Source organism: Petromyzon marinus, chromosome 3 (assembly GCF_048934315.1).
Source record: "Petromyzon marinus isolate PM22_M1 ecotype Great Lakes invasive population chromosome 3, UKy_Petmar_22M1.pri1.0, whole genome shotgun sequence".
Classification (NCBI taxonomy): domain Eukaryota; kingdom Metazoa; phylum Chordata; class Hyperoartia; order Petromyzontiformes; family Petromyzontidae; genus Petromyzon; species Petromyzon marinus.
In genome coordinates this window covers 8,200,054-8,212,500 of record NC_133669.1, presented here as the reverse complement: position 1 = coordinate 8,212,500, position 12,447 = coordinate 8,200,054, and the positions used below count along the sequence as shown (strand labels likewise).

Below are 12,447 nucleotides of genomic sequence, written 5' to 3'. Positions count from 1 at the left end.
TCGCAGTGGATGTGAAGTTGGTGATAGATTTGCTCATGATGGTGGTCGTTTTTCTAGTGGTATAGCGTACGACGATTGTCTAATGTCGCCTGATGAAGCTAGTTGTAATTACTGGCGAAACGTCGTACTCAGTAAAAAAAAAACTGTATTATGGATGATATTGGTCGCGAAAACCTACGTGTTAAACTGATGGTGGTGGTAATATTGAAAACTAATTTCTCATATTGAAAACGAATTTCTCTTACAACTGCTTTTTGTGTTTAGTTTGTCATCCTTCTCCCGGACCTCCGACTAGCACGGTAGGCAACGTACGGTGCGAAAGAAGTTCAACAAACATACACATTGATAGTGATGTTGGTGTTCACTGTGACATTGGTGATTATAATGGTGATGCTCGTGATTATGATGGTGATAGTGTTGATGCTCATGATAGTGGGGAGAGGAGAAGGAGGGGTATGAGTGGCGGGGGGGGGGCGGGACGCAAGCAGGAGCCGCACACGGAGAGATCTGAAACCGCGAGTGTCCTGAAGTGTTGCGAGGGATGGGGGTGGCCGGGTGCGCGGTGGGGAGATGAAGCGACGTCACGTGATCTAAAGAGGGACTAAGGGGGGGGGGGGCGGGATTCATCCCGGATCCGTGACGGATGAGAGGTCAGGGGGGTGCGGTGGGTGACCTCATCGCCGAAGAGCGCAGTTTACCGGCACCGCGGTCTCTGTTCTCTTTGACGGAGATTCAGGCCGGCGTTGGGCGGCCAGTGACACGCAGCCAAGGCGTCTGTGGCTACACGATAAGAGCCGCTCCGTATGCTTGACGTCGCGAATCCGCTTTATCAATTCATAGCAGCAGCAGCGGCAGTACGATTGTGATCAGAAGCAGCAGTAGCAGGAGCGTAACAATCATTAGCAACGGCAGTGGTAGCAGCAGCATCTTAATTATCAGCAGTAGCGGCAACAGCAGCAGCAGAAGAAATATTAAAATCACCATGAGCAGCAGCAATATCAGCAATAATAATATTAAACTGTGGTGGTGGTAGTAGTAGTAGCATTATCAACAAGAGCAGCAAAGGTCTCAGCAGTAGCAACTGTGTCAGTGGCACCCTCATCATCATCATCTTCGTAAACAGCGTCATTGAGCAGCAGAAGCATCAATATTGACAGAATCATAATCATCATCAGTCGCTAAAGCAAATTCATCTTCGTCACCACCATCATCATCATCAGACAGACACACAGACAGATGAAGGAACCGACAGACAGACACATACGTCTTTACACACAGAAGACAAATACAGAGATACCCCATGTAGCCTTTAACAAGCTGTTGGGGAAAAGTGAGCGACTATGAAGGCCGGAACGGCACACGAGGTGGTGGGTGAGCAGCACCACGCCCGGCCGCCTTTGTCCCCTAAGTGGCGATGTTTACACTCGTCGCGGCAGGTAATAATTTAAGGCTGAGCCCATCCAGGGGAGGCCCACGACCGGTTCTTGATAATCGTCGCTGGCTCGCGGGAATCGAACTCGGGTCGCCAGGTTCGCGAGTCTTGGGCGTTTCCCATGCTTACAAACAAACAAGCGTCACGCGCGCAGACACCCAGCGTCGATATTTAACGAGGCCAGTTCTGCATGAAGTCCGCATCCCCCACCACCGCCCTCCCCGCCACTGCCAAGGCAGCCCCTTGAAATATTAAAAAATAAAATCCACTCGGCGTGTCCACGGGCTCGAAGACTCAGCGCGCGCGGCGCGATGTTTAGCTCCTGCTCTCGGGGGGAGGGGGACGCTTCGTTATTCACAGCACGAGTGCGGCGATTTCGATGACTCAAAAAACAACGTTGCTCAATAACAATATTGCAACGGCGTAAAGCAAATTCTGTTCAACGCTCTACGTACGACGTTCCTGGGCAACGTTGCCCTTAAATTTTGATTTAAAGCTTTCGTGACTGCAGTAAGCTTTCGTGACTGCAACAATCAATTAAGACCTGAAATTGTTTATGTTCACGCTTACAGTGTGAACATGTTTACGCTTACAGTGGCTTTTAGACAGCATACATTAATTTTTCGTCTCCCCCCTCCTCTTTTCAGAACATAGATGGACTAGTCCTTCTAAATAAACTGCCAAATCGCTGCGCGTGGCGCTGACGTTTTTTAAATAAATAAATACACCGTTTAAAAATAAATAAATTTATGCAAACCGACACACCTGATGACGACCGTTTGTGTTATGGTCGAAACGTCGTGAGAATTTTTTATTGTTCTATATATATTATTATTTTATTGTTTCCCTTCAACGTGACTTTACCGAAAGAGCTAAGAAAACGTTGCCCTTGTTCGCGGCAGATTCCCGAACCCTCTCTCGGCTACGCAGAAGAGGCATCGCCCCAAATATAGAACAACATGAATCTGCCTAAAATACGTCTAAAAGCGATGTAAAAAGATGACGTTTCGGGCAATGGCCCATCTTCAAATAAACACGGACTGTGTTGTGGATTTGCCTTGCAGTATAAAATGCGTTGTTGTACCGTCCTCCTCTCCAAAGTCGACGCTCCCCGTGCGTCAGCAACCTGAAAGTGACCAGGCTGGTGTGGTACGGTCAAAATACGTCCGTGGCGTACGGGGAGGCCCTCGTCCAGCAGTGGACTGACATATGGGGGCTGTCACATGCACATTAGGGGCGGGAGTGGAGGGGGGGGGGCGGTTAATCGATAACGATAATAATCGATATAATCATCCCCCCCAGCAGGCAATTGTCGAGAACGGCAGGGGGAGGGGAGGGCGGGGGTGGAGTGGTGGGGGGGGGCAGGCGGCACGGGGAGTCACGTGGTCACGGTGGGGGAGGCGGTTAATCGATAACGATAATAATCGATATAATCGTCCCCCCCAGCAGGCAATTGTCGAGAACGGCAGGGGGAGGGGAGGGCGGGGGTGGAGTGGTGGGGGGGGGGCAGGCGGCACGGGGAGTCACGTGACCACGGTGGCATTATCTGGCGAGATTGCAGATTTGACCTATTTCTTCTCTTCACGTCGAATTCGTGTTTCGCTGGAAATTCCCCGCGGAAATTTGTGGAAAGCGGATTGGGAAAAAAATATATAAATGTATATATAAACAACCCGGCTCCAACACACGCGCGTACACACACGTACGCGCGCGCCTTTTGCCTTTGCACAAATCTACAGACATACGGCGACAGACAGAGAGACAGACTGATGATGATTGTGTACATAATGATGATTAGAATTGTTGAAGCTTACGATGATGATGACTACGATGGTGATGGCTGCTGATGACGGTTCTGGTACTCCTTGTTGTAATTTTGATGTTGCTGCGTTGCATGCCGGTGCAGATGCCGGTTCTGCTATTGCTGTTGTTGCTTGCGGATGATGATGCCAATAATACCACAACGCAATGACCAGATATCTCTTCTCTTGTAGCTACTCAGCAAGGAATGGACTGTGTGTGTTTCCCGGGCTGCCGAACACGAGATTGAAGCTTCGAGAACAGCATGCGTCGCAGTACGGAATCGCACCGCGTGATTTTGCACCGTCTATCACTCTCGTAGGTTGCCCTTTATTTAAGTGGGAAATAATCATCGATGTCCCAAGATGTAATGCAAGATCCAAATTGGAACGTTTTGGGTACAACGTTGGGCCAACGTTCATCCAACGGTTACAACCGCATGCCAACGTGCGCCCAACGTTGGTGTCTTTACCGAGTGATGTTTGTTGTTTGGGATGTTTTTGCCAATTCACAAAAATCTGACTACGGTAGTCTGGTGCAGGGTTTCCTATCGGCACAGGAATAGTAATCCAGATTTTTCGAATGTTATTGATTCGAATAGTTTGAAAATAGTTTTTATCGTTTTCTCAAGCAGAATTGTTTCCTTGTAGCTGCCACGAGTGGCGTCTTTCCAACGGTGTCCACATTGTAACTGTGATTGGATAGAATCAGTCACATGTAGCTTATTTCACGGTAACGTACTGATTGTGACTGATCGTGATTGGATAATTCAGTCTGTCACTTATACCATTCACCCTTATACAGCAGAAATTTCTCCACAACTCTAGCTGTTGCCTGATGATGCTAGTCGTGATTTTTTTGGCGAAACGTCGTACTCGAATTGTACATTTTGTGGGTTTACTCTCCATAACACCGGTTTGCTGTACTAGTAACAAATTGGAATGTTTTGCTTTTTGACAAACCTTACTTGGCGATCTAACCCCAAAAAACGTATATTATGAACCCAAATATATTATCATTATTGTGTAATTAGCGCACGATTCGCAAAAATATAATAATCGATAGTTGTGTTCGTGAGCGTAAACATCGATGCGAATCCATAAATAAATAAATCATTACACTCTAAGCCTATTGCTGCTACAAATTACTTGCTATACTGCCACTTAAGGCCACTTTTATATTATGATTTTTTTCCCAGAATTATTTATACACTTGCTTTAGTGATGCTGCTGTTGTTGTTGCATTGTTAACAAACAGACAAAAACTCAACACATTTGTAATAACACAGTAGTCTAACAACGCAAATGCCCTTCATAGCACGCAGATCATTCATATGAAATGAAGAAGGGCTATTGCCCGAAACGTCGCCAATTATATATATATTTTTACATTTTAAGACAATGCTATTGACGAATGCATTTTTTTGTAAACATACATTACTTCATGATAATAATAATAACAGCGAAACATAATAACGACCAGTTGCATGTGAAACTTATTATATCGTCTCTTGATTGGCCGACACTCGCAGGGGCCTTTCAGGGAATCCCCGTACATACAACGGTCGGGCCGGGTCTCCCAGCCAATCAGAGGGCTCCGCGTGGCCTTCAATACATTTCAAAAGATTAACCCGGGAGAATCCACCCTCCCCTTCTCCCTTCCCCCGTGTGCGCTGTTGCAAATGAGGAGACATTTAAAAAGAAATAAAAGCTGAAAGAGATTAAATAAAAGGCGTGGTCTTTCAAATGCTAATTCGAATCTCGTGGGGGGGGGGGGGCGGGGAGGAGATGATGTTTTTTTCCGCGGTATATTTCGAGGGGGGGGGGGGGGAGACGTTGATGAGGGATTTCGCCAGTGCTAGGAAGACAAAGGCGGCCGGGCAACGTGTCGGTGGTGTTATGGCAACTCCACCCCGTCTTGCGCCCGGTGCAAGCCTTAATAGTTGCTCGCGAACAGCACTTCTCATAATGCCCCCAACGGGCATAACAATCGATGAAAAAGGCATCGTTGCGAATGCACGTGTCACACATGCCGAGTCAATCTATAAGTGGCCCAGAGCCACTATTATCATCACTACGATCTCATTTAAATTTTAATACGAGTTTTTGCCTGGACATCTGTGGGGGAAAAAAAAGAGCTTCATAGCTCATCGGATTCCTCGAGTACGGACAAAGATTATGATAAAGACTCTTGATCTTCGTGATCCATGGAGCCCAGGGTGCGGGTGGCGATGTGGGTTTCAGGGGGCTCCTGGGTCACCGCGATGAATCCAGAGACCTCTGATTTCAATTCTCGGCCACGGTGAACGTCAGTGGCAAACGCGCGACCCCCCTCTCCCCCCTCATCTCCCACCCCCAACACACACAATCGACACGGCGAGAGGAAGGCCTTTCATCCAGCAGTGGATATTTAACACGCACATATCAATCCCCAATTTTAATTTTTTATTCGAGGCTGTTATGAATGTCAGCGAGACGTGTGGCATCATCTCGGGTGGCAGGTGCCAAGTTGTTGTTTTGGTAACAACGCAGCATTGAGAGAAGGCGGCAGCGACCTTCATCTAGCAGTGGATTGACCACGGAGGAAATGAATAATTATAATAATGATACTACTACTACGTGTAATGATGAGATGGCCACATATGTGGTTGTTTGTATATAGGTATTTACGAATACCGTAAAGCTTATATATGTGTGTGTCTTTGTATATATGTGTGTGTGTGGTTCTACAAATACGCTCGCTTCATATGCGCTGCATAATCTGTCTCGTCTGCTCGGGTCCGTCGTCATGGCAACTGATAGTTACCGGGGAAACGCGCGGCGAGTCACGTGAGCGTAGAGAGTGGGAAGGGGGGGGGGCTGAGTGGCGGGGGGGGCAACCGAGGTGGGTTGAGTCGTTGTGGAGGATTGAGAAGAGGGTGGGGGTGGATGATGAGGTGGGGGGGTGGGGGGTTGAATGGGGAGGGTGGAGGAGGAGGAGGAGGAGTTGATTTGACGGGGGGGGGGGGGTTATGGGGGAGGGGGTGATGTGGGTTTGAGGACGGCGGGCGGAGGAGGGGCGATTGAGGGAGGGGGTGGATGGGAGTCATTGATGGGGGGTGTGGTGGGGGTAACGGAGCGGGGGGTGCAGGGTGGGGTCGGTGGGCGTGGCAGAGGGGGGAAGGATTGAGGGGGGACGAGGAGGATGAAGGGTGGGGGGCGAGTAGCAGGGATGGAGGATGAGAGGGGGCGGGGTCGTGATGATGGGTGTGGGGGATGGGGGAGGGAGACGTGCGCGCGGACGAGGTGGGGGGGGGGTGCACGCGCGCCTCTAACAAAGGCACCGACTCCATTAAAAAGGAGCCATAATTCCTAGGCACGTAACAATACATTTCGTCATCAGCCGTGTTCGATCCACTGCTGGGTGAATGTCTCCGCCGAGACGCCGCCACCTCTGTCACGGTCCATGCCAGTGTAATAATCCACAACCGGCGTCTGCACATGGACTGATCCCATCGCTCCGTCTCCATGGGGGACGACGGCTCGCGGATCCCTTTCTCCGTCGCTCGGCTGCCGCTCGGTTATTCTTGGCCATCGGTCAATTAATTTAATGCATCTATTAAATGCGATTGTTGCGCTCACGGCCTACGTACGTATAATCAGGCGCCCGACGATAATCTAATATTTACAATGTATTAATTAAATGTGTGTGTGTGTGTGTCAAACTGACGCAAATGAAATGACAGGCTTATTAAAAGTGAGGGTCTTTTTTGTTTTTACTATATACAGACATTTATCTGAGAGAGGCTCGGAAGACTTTTTTAAATTTCCATAGTCAGCTGATTCCATGTCCCCTCCGCTCGTCCTCTTCGTCCCAATCTTCTCTCTCTGTTCCTCCTTCTCCCTGTGCCCAATCACGCTTTCAGTCCTCTCTCCTTGCACCCATCCACTGGAATCAACTCTCCCTGTACATTGAACAGCACTGCCCAGTCTCAACACTGCCCATAGACTCAACACTGCACCATAGACACAACACTGCACCATAGACACAACACTGCACCATAGACTCAACACTGCACCATAGACTCAACACTGCACCATAGACTCAACACTGCACCATAGACTCAACACTACACCATAGACTCAACACTGCCCATAGACTCAACACTACACCATAGACTCAACACTACACCATAGACTTAACACTACACCATAGATTCAACACTGCACCATAGACTCAACACTACACCATAGACTCAAAACTACACCATAGACTCAACACTGCACCATAGACTCAACACTGCACCATAGACTCAACACTGCCCAGTCTCAACACTGCACATAGACTCAACACTGCACCATAGACTCAACACTGCACATAGACTCAACACTGCACCATAGACTCAACACTACACCATAGACTCAACACTACACCATAGACTCAACACTGCCCGGTCTCAACACTGCCCATAGACTCAACACTGCACCATAGACTCAACACTGCACCATAGACTCAACACTGCACCATAGACTCAACACTGCACCATAGACTCAACACTACACCATAGACTCAACACTACACCATAGACTCAACACTGCCCATAGACTCAACACTGCACCTTAGACTCAACACTGCACCATATACTCTACACTGCCCATAGACTCAACACTGCCCATAGACTCAATACTGCCCATAGACTCAACACTGCACAACAGACTCAACACTACCCATAGACCCAATACTGCACCATAGACTCAACACTACCCATAGACTCAACACTGACCATAGACTATACAGGTCCCTGCAGGGTGGGCTGGTAGGAACATTGGAATTTTTCACTTCGTTAAAGTATTGAAAGGGGACGGACGGACGGACACATTAATCTATTGCAGGCTGGTACACTCAGTTTACAACTTCGTTCCTACCAGTGATACTGCACCATAGACTCAACACTGCACAACAGACTCAACACTGCACCATAGACCCAACACTGCACAACAGACTCAACACTACCCATAGACTCAACACTGCACCATAGACTGAACACTGCCCCTTAGACTCAACACTACCCCCCTGTACATGAAGCAGTCTCCCTTCCTGAACATCCTTCCGTTCCTCTCTTTAAGCCTCACTTCTTATCCACTGCCCATCCTCTTCCCTCCCCTCGCCCCTCCACTCCTTCCCCGTCCCTCCCCTACCCTTGCGTGATCCCTTTGCACCCCCTCCGTCGCTGTCGCTCATTCCTCAACAGCTTCGTCGCACGCCCCTGCCATCGACGTCATTAAATTGCCATCGTCGTTTTGTAAGCTGTGTCAAGCTCGCTGAGCGTAGGCGCTCTCCATAAATATAAATTTTAATAGTCTACAGAAGCCAGGCACAATGGCATTTGTAATTATATCCATAATATATTTTGTTTTAGTTCGATCACGTAAATATGTGTTGTTAAACCCGCCACCACCCGACACAGCGAATCAGTAAGGTTTTTCACGTAAACAGAACATGCCAATTAGTTACTAGTACAGCACAGCAAAACACACCGGTGTGCTGTCCTAGGAAGGGGCCGTCCATAAATGACGTCACGCGATTTTGGACGATTTTTGACCCCCCCCCCCCCCAATCGTCACACGGCGTCACAAAAAGTCAGACCCCCCCTCAAATATGACGTCACAAAGCTCTGCCCCCCCCCCCCAAAATATAAAACATGCTTCAAATCGCTTTAAACTATTGTCATTGTAGTGCATATTTAATGTGACGCTACACCCTGATGTTGTAAGAGAAAACATCAAAAAGTCTATTTAATTAAGTAGAACGTGTCGTCTATATTTATTTAAAGTTGCGAATTTTGATGTGACGTCACATTTCTCAAACCCAACCCGCCTCGTCACACATCGTCACAAATGTCTGACCCCCCCCCCCCCCCTAGGTGCGTGACGTCATTTATGGACGGCCCCTAACGTAAAAACCCAAACCTAGTAACTAGTACAGCACACCGGTGTCGGGTGGTGGCGGGTTAAACGACACATTTACATTCACGCGATCTAACCCAAACCACACCCCCCCCCCCCTTTATTTTGGATGATATTGGTCTTGAAACTTCAAGTGTAAAACACGGACGTTCTGTCTGATTGACAGAACGTCCGTGTGTGTGCGTGTGTGATGACCGAAACAACAGCCCACCAAACCCGCCATGGTGCACGTGCAAACCCACAGTCGGGAAGCGTGTCCAAGGCCTCTTATTGGTGCAGGGAGGCCTCAAAGACGATTGGCTTAGGACGGAGCAATGAAATGATTGGGGGAGAAATTCAATCTTAAACAGGCGGGCAATGAGGGTTTCAACTGTAAGGGGGGGGAGGGGCAAACGGTTAACAACCGTTAGAGAAGGGGGACGCGGATTGGCCGAGGGGAATGAGGATGATCGAACCTTCCAGAAAGGGAGGGGGGGGGGGCTCGAGGGATATAAAAGGGGAAGAGCACACACGGTGAGGGGACGCTTTGAAGAGAAGACAGGCCTCGGGGATAGCGTTGGTGTCCACGATACAGGCTCTTGGGCATAAGCGAGGACGCGTGTGGGCGTCACTAGACACGTATGCGCTCGATGGTGGGGGGAAAACCTTTCTTAAATCCTTCTTGCCCGCGCGGTTGGTTGGACTCTTGAAAGCCAGCAGTGGCGCTAATTGTGATAATGGTTCGACTCAGAGTGAAGCTTTCCCTGGGGTGATCATTAATAATAACGATGGGTTTTTTTTATTCTTGGTTCTTTCGGTAAAGTCACGTAGAAGGGAAACAATAAAAAAATATTAAACAATAAAATTCTCACGACGTTTCGACTGCAACACAAGCAATCATCATCAGGTGTGAAAACCACAACAAGAAAATTTGAAAAAAGTGGCGTTTATTTTTAACGTTAGCACCACGGAGAGCGATTTGACAGTTTGTTCAGATGGACGAGTCCATCTATGTTCGGAAAAGGGGAGGGGGGAGACGAAAAATAATGGATGTGGTCTGAAAGCCACCTTAAGCGTGATCAATCAATTAAGACCCGAAATGGTTGATCAAATCCTTACAATGATTGCCAAGCCAGAATCCAACTTCTCAGTTGAAATTGTCTCCGTGTTTGTATATGTGGATAGCCTCATGAACGAATCTCTCATGGTAGCCAGATGGCTTGCAAAGAACCTCTGTCTTGGAGAAGTCAATATCATGTGAGCCTACTGAATTATAACAGTGATCTGCCACGGCCGAGGTGTTGGTCCTACCGTGTTTCAGGTCTGCTTTTTGTTCACGAATGCGGTCCGTTTGGTTTCTCCAATGTAACTACTACCACAGAGGCAACTTAGTTTGTAGACACCAGGGTACTGTATGTCCGGAATCACATCTTTTACAGACGGAACCAGATCACGGATTTTATGTAATGTGTTGAATCGGACCTGTATCTTGTGTTCATTCAAGATTTTGGAGATCTTTTTGTGATCCCCGTATTGTAGGGTAAAGTGATGGTTTTGAAAGGCTCCTCAAGAGGGTCGTTCTTCTTCTTTGGTCCTACCAGACAGTCTCGCCCCCTTCACCTGATGAAGGCCGCTTGTGTTGTGGCCGAAACGTCGTGAGAATATTATTGTGTTATTTTATTTTATCAATTTATTATTTTATTATCATTCTACGTGACTTTACCGAAAGAAGATTCTTCTTTGGTTCTTTCGGTAAAGTCACGTAGAATGAGAATAAAATAATAAATTGATAAAATAAAATAACACAATAATATTCTCACGACGTTTCGGCCACAACACAAGCGGCCTTCATCAGGTAAAGGGACGAGACTGTCTGGAGGACAGCGCTGGAGTGAAAAAGCCACGCTCAGATCGCGACCTTTATGTGACTTTACCGAAAGAACCAAAGAAGATTGATCCTTGCAGTCACGAAAGCTTTAAATCGAAAGGGTCCTTCTTCATGGTTGAAGTGATAGCTTTGCGGATTGTGTAGTTGGAATAACCATTAGCCTTAAGAGCTTGGTGTACGTGCTTGAGTTCACTGGCTATATGTTCCTGGTCGGATATGCATTGGGCTCTATGGTGCAGAGTCTTGATGAGGGAATTCTTCTGGGTTGGATGGTGGTGGGAATCCGGTTTCAGGTAAGCATCCATATGGGTAGCTTTCCTGTAGACAGAGTGGCTCATTGAACGATCAGGTCTCTTTTTTATTAGGACATCCATAAACGGTAGCTTGCCATCTTTTTCGACTTCCATGGTAAATCTGATGGCTGGGTGTATGGAATTGATGTGGTCGAAGAATTGGTCTAGAGCAGGCCGGCCATGTGGCCAGATGACAAAGGTGTCATCCACGTGCCTCTTCCATAAGGTTGGGCGCAGAGTGGCAGTCTGGATGGCGTCAGTCTCAAATGTCTCCATGAAAATGTTGGCTTTAACCGGAGAAAGGGGGGAGCCCATTTGGGTGCCCTCAGTTTGTTTGTAGAAAGTTCCATTCCAAGTAAAGTATGCATTGGTTAAGCAGTGTCTCACCAGGGGGGGGTATCTCAGTGTTTAGTCCTTGATGAACCAAGTCTTCAATGATTGCGATGGTGTCAGATACAGGAATTTTGGTGAATAAGGAAACTACATCTAAACATATACAAACACAGAGACAATTTCAACCGAGAAGATGGATTATGGCTTAGCAATCATTGGAAGGATTTGATCAAGCATTTCTGGTCTTAATTGATTGTTCACGCTTAAGGTGGCTTTCAGACCGCATCCATTATTTTTCGTCTCCCCCCGCCTCTTTTCCGAACATAGATGGACTCGTCCATCTGAACAAACTGTCAAATCGCTCTCCGTGGTGCTAACATTGAAAATAGCCGCCACTTTTTACAAATGTTCTTGTTGTGGTTTTCACCCCTGATAATGATTGCTTGTGTTGCAGTCGAAACGTCGTGAGAATTTTATAGTTTTATATTTTTTTATTATTTTATTGTTTCCCTTCTACGTGACTTTACCGAAATAACTAAGAATATGAATCCCTGCAGTCACGAAAGCTTTAAATAAAAAGATGGGGGTTTTGTTTAACTGCCGCTGAAGAGGACATGCATTAAAAATAGCCGCCACTTTTTACAAATTTTCTTGTTGTGGTTTTCACACCTGATAATGATTGCTTGTGTTGCAGTCGAAACGTCGTGAGAATTTTATAGTTTTATATATTTTTTATTATTTTATTGTTTCCCTTCTACGTGACTTTACCGAAATAAC

At 47.3% G+C, this 12,447-nt stretch overlaps 1 long non-coding RNA gene across 1 annotated transcript in view; it reads left to right on the top strand.

Annotated features, from left to right (window-relative positions):
* LOC116958552 (uncharacterized) overlaps window positions 1-4,973 on the top strand; it is an 8,262-nt gene extending 3,289 nt beyond the window's left edge. The window contains exons 2-3 of the long non-coding RNA XR_004405426.2: window positions 265-299; window positions 3,427-4,973. This is a non-coding gene — a long non-coding RNA (uncharacterized LOC116958552). The remainder of the gene's footprint in view (window positions 1-264; window positions 300-3,426) is intronic.
* Window positions 4,974-12,447: the final 7,474 nt, after the last annotated feature.